This window comes from Gossypium raimondii, chromosome 6 (genome assembly GCF_025698545.1).
Source record: "Gossypium raimondii isolate GPD5lz chromosome 6, ASM2569854v1, whole genome shotgun sequence".
NCBI lineage: Eukaryota > Viridiplantae > Streptophyta > Magnoliopsida > Malvales > Malvaceae > Gossypium > Gossypium raimondii.
In genome coordinates this window covers 29373931-29380215 of record NC_068570.1, presented here as the reverse complement: position 1 = coordinate 29380215, position 6285 = coordinate 29373931, and the positions used below count along the sequence as shown (strand labels likewise).

General features: G+C 36.7%; 1 non-coding gene across 1 annotated transcript; it reads left to right on the top strand.

The window, feature by feature from the left end:
• The first annotated feature begins 5192 nt into the window (after positions 1-5192).
• Positions 5193-5299, top strand: LOC128042071 (small nucleolar RNA R71). Its single transcript, XR_008197279.1, has one exon. It is a non-coding gene; the product is annotated as a small nucleolar RNA R71 (small nucleolar RNA).
• Positions 5300-6285: the final 986 nt, after the last annotated feature.

Sequence of the window (6285 nt, the reverse complement as noted above, 5' to 3'; positions counted from 1 at the left end):
ACCTTTATGGTTACAAGTTGAAACCTTCTACATTAGTTTGAATCCCTCAAGAAGGTAGTTAATTGATGCAGCAGCTGTAGTACACTTAACAATAAAACAACCAAAAAGGCTTATGAGTTTATAGAAGAGATGGTACTGAATAATTATCAGTGGCAAGTCATGAAGACAAATCTAATGAAAGTAGCCAGTGTTTTCAATTTAGATGCAACCACCATGTTCTCAATTCAGGTAGAACTTCTAAATAAAAAAAATTGATGGTTTATGTGTTTCCACATAGGTACATTCGATGATGCATTGCGATACAAATGGAGGTGGAATGACTAACCTGGAATGTTTACCCTTCACTCCTAACACAGGTAACGAAGAAATCAATTATATGGGTAATAATTCTAGGCCTCAAAATAACCCTTAATTTAACCACTATAATGCAGGTTGAAGGAACCATACCAATTTCTCTTGGGGTGGTCAAGGAAATCAGAGAGCACAAACCCCTCCAGGCTTCCAACACCAACCTTACCAGCAAGAGAAGAAGCTGAACCTTGAGGAGATGTTGACGAAGCTTATCTCGGTGTCAAAAATATGTTTACAAAACACTAAGGTAGCACTAAAAAATTAGTAAGCATCGATTTAAGGACTCGAGAATCAAATCGGTCAACTTGCTAAGTTAATCTCAGAAAGAGCACAAGGTAGTTTGCTTAGCAATACCGAAACTAACCTAATGGAGTAGCTTCATGCAATTGCTATACAAGATAAAGAAGGGTAAGTTGAATCTAAACAAGAATTGAGGCAATAAATTGTGGTAAATAATGTTAAGGTTGAGGTAAGCCAGAAAGTGCAAAAGCCGGTTGCCAAATAATATAAACCTTGAGTGCCATATCCTAATGAGACGAAGAGAGACCACACGAACGAACAATTTGGTAAATTTCTTAAACTTTTGAAAAAATTACATATTAACTTACCGTTTGTTGAAGTTCTTTCGCAGATGGCCAATTACTTCAAAATTTTAAAGAAGCTTTTGGCAAACAAAAGGAAGTTAGATGATTCATTGACTGTGGAGCTAAATACAGTTTGGTCGGCCATCATAGAAAATAAACTACCCTACAAACTGAAAGATCCAGGGAGTTTTACTATTCCTTATCTAATTGGTAGTTTGAATATTGATAATGCTTTGGCTGATTTAGGGGCTAGTATTAATGTCATGCCCTAGAAAATGTTTAAACAACTAGGTATTGGGAAACCCAAACAAACTAGGATGAGTATTCAGTTAGCAGATAGAACGATTAGATATCCTAGAGGTGTTATTGAGGATATGCTTGTTAAAATAGACAAATTCATATTCCCTGTTGACTTTTTTGTTTTAGACATGGATGAGGACAATGATGTACCTTTAATTTCAGGACGACCCTTTTTAGCAACTGCTAGAACTATAATTGATGTTAGTGCGGGTGAATTAGTACTTTGTGTAGGTAACAAAACAATTACTCTCTAAGCACGTGATTCTGTGAGAGTCTCTATTAATCGAGATGATTTCAAATGTTCTGGTAACGTGAGTAACCATGTGGCTCAACCTTATTTGTAGGAAATCCCATAAGAGATCATAAAGGAGCCATGTTTCAGTCAATGCGACAGGAACAAAACGACTCGTGAAGAATGAACACTACAAATCAATGAACTACGTGAATGGCGAACACATGTTAAGGAGAAACCAATAGAGCACGATGAAGAGTGAAAGCAATGCCATGTAGAGCACGCGATGAGAACAAACCAATTTATGGTTGGAGACAAAGTACTACTGGAAAAAATGGATACACGAATCTACCCTTCGTATCTCGAGTCAAACGGATCAATCCTATATACAGTACTGAAAGTGTCTCCTTATGGTATAGTCGAGGTAACTCATTATGAATTTGACACATTTAATGTAAATAGTACTCGACTTAAACATTATTTTGATAAAAGAATTTATAGTGAAAAATAGGAGCCTCGGCTCCGTGGACCACCGTGACAGTGCGTGTACAAGGTAAGTGGAGTTTAGACTCTAAATAAGTGCTTCTCGGGAGGCAACCCAAGTGTGAACACTCTACTAATTATTTTTATTTTATTTCATGTTATTTTTAAAACTAATTAATTTTAAAAATTAAAAAAAATTGACCTACATAGGTTGGACATATAGGCATGTCCCAGGCCATATGCACAATAAGGGGTTCGACAATAAGTTACATGGCCCTGCAACATGGCTATGTGACCCACACGACCTAGACACACAGGCGTGTCCTTGGCTGTGTCGATATTGGGACTTAATTTTTCAAAAATTCGAAGGTTAGACGACCTAAAATGGACCACATGGCTATGTCCTAGGCCATGTGAACCTTGGAGCTATTTTTTTTTATTTTAAATCAAGTTATAGAGTTACACGGGCAAGAGACACGGTCGTCTATGAGATAGAACTGTGACACACAAGCGTGTGGGATCTTACAGGGGAGTGGGAGAAGTGAAGGAACACACACACGGCCTAGTACACGGTCGTGTGTGCCACACAGCTTGGACACACTAGCGTGTCCAGGGCCGTGTGAAGTCTGGGTTAGAAATTTTAATCGTACACGAGCTGGGAAGATCCACACGGGCGTGTGAGACAGCCGTGTGGCCCAACATAGGCCCTAACACGACCTTGTCACCCTTAAAATCCTAGCCCCCTTTTTCCTTTTGTTTCTCTTCTTCCTCTCTCACAAATAAACCCTAGCTGCCGCTCCTCAACATCCCAACACCATCGACTGTCATTCACCTCACCCTTTCCGGTCACTGTCTTCTGCATCCCCCAACAACCATGACCCAACACCCTCTTATCTTATCCTTCACCCTCGTGAAGTCCTACGCTCTTCCCCTTTTCTTTTTCCCCCTCCCTTTCTTCTCCCCACACACCTTCACCCCCTAGTCGCACCCTAGCCACATCCCCCTTCATGCCGACCCACCTTCAAGCCACAGCCACCACCTCATCAGTCCCCCTCGCCTAGCTTTCTCCCCTTCGACGCCCTTCTCCACGTTGAGCAGCCCACACACACAAATCGCCCCCGCACCCCCTACCTCTCTCCAACTAGCCTTTCTTCCTTGCCATTTTTGCCGCCCTAGTACTTCCAATCACCCCACCCTCAGTCAACCACCGTTTGCCCCTTCTTTTTCATTATTTTATTTTTATTTTTTTCTTTATTTATTACTCTTATTTCTACTATATTTTTTTATTCTTCTTTATTCTTTATTTATATTAATTATTATTTTTTTCTCTTATTCTTATTTTTATTCATTTTATTAGTCATTTATTATTTCTTGTTCCTATTTTTACCATGTTGTTTTTCTTGAGTATTAATACTTTGATACCTTGCATTAGTATGTTCTTTCTTTTCTGCTTTTAGATTTTTGTATTTGATTCTTTTCATTTATTATTATTCATTCTTATTCCCTAGTTTGATGACCTAATGAGTGTATTTTATTATTTTATTATTTTATTCTATAAGAATTTTATTGTCTACTATTATTATTTTTATTATTCTTTTACTCGTCCTATTATTATTATTTTTCTTATACTCTATTCCTTATTTTTTTAGTACCTCTTGAATTTAAGTATTTCGCTGAGTGTTCGATAATGGGATTTTCGTTGGATTTGAATTTTGTTTTGGGATTATTTGACTTAATTAATTATGCATCATATATTTTATAAATAATCTCTTAATCACCTACCCGAAGCATAAGTTTACCGTCACCCACATCAATGATTGCCTTAGTAGTGGCTAAAAATGGGCGACCTAAAATTAAAGGCACCTCAACATCCTCATCCATGTCAATCACAACAAAATCAACAGGGAATATGAATATATCTACTTTTACAAGGATATCTTCAATAATACCCCTATGATGTTTAACAGATCTATTAGCTAATTGAATACTCATCATAGTGGGTTTTGGTTCCCCAAGACCAAGCTTCTTGAACATTTTATAAGGCACCAAATTAATGCTATCACCTAAATTAGCTAATACTTTCTCAATATTTAAACTACCAATAAAATAGGGAATAGTAAAACTTCCTGGATCTTTTAGCTTAGTTGGTAGCTTATTTTGAAGAATAGCTGAACATTCCCCGTTGAGTTCCATCGTGGATAGCTCTTCAAACTTCCTTTTATTTGTTAATAGCTCTTTCAAAAATTTTGCATATATGGGCATCTGCGAAATAGCTTCAACAAAAGGTAAGTTAATACGCAACTGTTTAAAAAGTTCAAGAAATTTACCAACTTGTGCATCCATGCTGTCTTTCTTCAACTTTGTTGTATATGGGATCGGTGGTTTATATTCTTTAAGTGCTGGTGTTTCACTCACTTCAGGTTGTACCCCATCGTCCTTTTCCTTATCAGATTCATGTTGCAGCTTTTTTTCAGGTTCAGCCAACACTTTCAATTCCTTAATGTAACTGCTTTCACATGCTCTTTTGGGTTGGGTTTAGAGTTACTAGGTAAACTACCTTGATGCCTTTCTGAAACCAATTAAGCAAGCTGTCCAGTTTAATTTTCGAGTCCATGAATTGACGCTTGTTGATTTTTCAAAGTTATTTCAGTGTTTTGAAAATGGGTCTCTGACACCAAAATAAATTTTGCTAACATCTCTTCAAGGTTCGGTTTCTTCTCTTGATGATAGGATTGTTGTTGAAAGCCTGGGGTGGGTTATGGTATTTGGTTTCCTTGACCACCCCATGAGAAATTTGGGTGTTCCTCCATCCTGTATTATAGTCATTACTATAAGGATTATTTTGAGGTCTAGAATTATTGTCCATCTAATTTATTTTCTCATTCTCCATGCTAGGACCCAAGGGTAAATATTTTGAATTATTTATTCAACCTCCATTTGCGTCGCATTGGATCACTAGATGTACCTACGTAGAAACACATAAACCATCAATTTTTTTATTCAAGAGTTCTACTTGATTCGATAACATGGTGACTGCATCTAAGTTAAAAACACTGGCTGCTTTTGTCAGTTTTGTACTAATAACTTGCCACTGATAATTATTCTGTGACATCTCCTCTATAAACTCATAAGCCTCTTCAAGTGTTTTATTATTCAGGAAACCACTGGCTGCTACATTAATTAACTGTCTAGTTGTGGGATTCAAACCCTTGTAAAAGGTTTGAACCTGTAGCCATAAAGGTAACCCATGGTGAGGGCACCATCTCAATAAGTCCTTATACCTCACCAATGCATCATATAAGGTCTCTAAGTCCATCTGCACGAAGGAAGATATATAATTCCTCAACTTAGCTATCTTAGTCGGTGAGAAATACTTCAATAGAAATTTCTCGGTCATTTGATCCCATATAGTGATAAAAGCTCGTGGTAAGGAGTTCAACCACTATTTAGTTTTATTCCTCAATGAGAAGGGAAACAATTTTAGGTGAATGGCATCGTCCAAAATGCCATTAATCTTGAAAGTATCACAGACTTCTATAAAATTAGCCAAATGAGTATTTGGATCTTCATCCTGTAAACCATCTAATTGAACAAATTGTTGTACCATCTGAATAGTGTTCGGATTTAGTTCAAAATTATTTGCAGCAATAGTGGGCCTCATAATACTCGATTCAGCCCTAGTTAAAGTGGGCTTGACATAATAGTACATAGTACAAGGAGCAGGATTCGGATTTGCAGGATTCGCGGCAGCCATAGGACGTAGTTGATTATTCTGATTATCAGCCATCTCCTTAGTAACAATAATAACGTCCTCTTGCTCTTCCACTATATTCTATCGACTCTGCCTTGCTTCTCTACGGTTTCTGCGAGTTGTACTCTTAATCTCACTATCAAACAATAAAAGTCCTAACGGTTTTCTTCTAGTCATAAACTAAAAGAACCTGCCAGAAACAAATAAAAAAATTAGAAAACAAAAATTAAACTAAAAAAAATGTAGAAAAAATAAATGGCTAAATTAATAAAAATCAAGTGTTCCTAATATTCTAGTCCGCAGCAACAGCGCAAAAAACTTGATGGTCGTTAAACTAACTAAAAATACGACTAAGACAAGTGCACCTGTCGAACAATAGTTTATTTATGGTGAGTAGGGAATATCGTATCCACGAGGAGTAAAAGTACTAGTAATTACTGTTTTTCTATTATTTAGCCGATAAATTGGAGTGATTGTTTTTAATCTAAAATTACTAAACTAATTTACTAAGAAAGCAACAGAGAATAAAATAGGAAAATTATCAAATATACCAATGAGATAGACAATACTCAGGAAAGAATCCA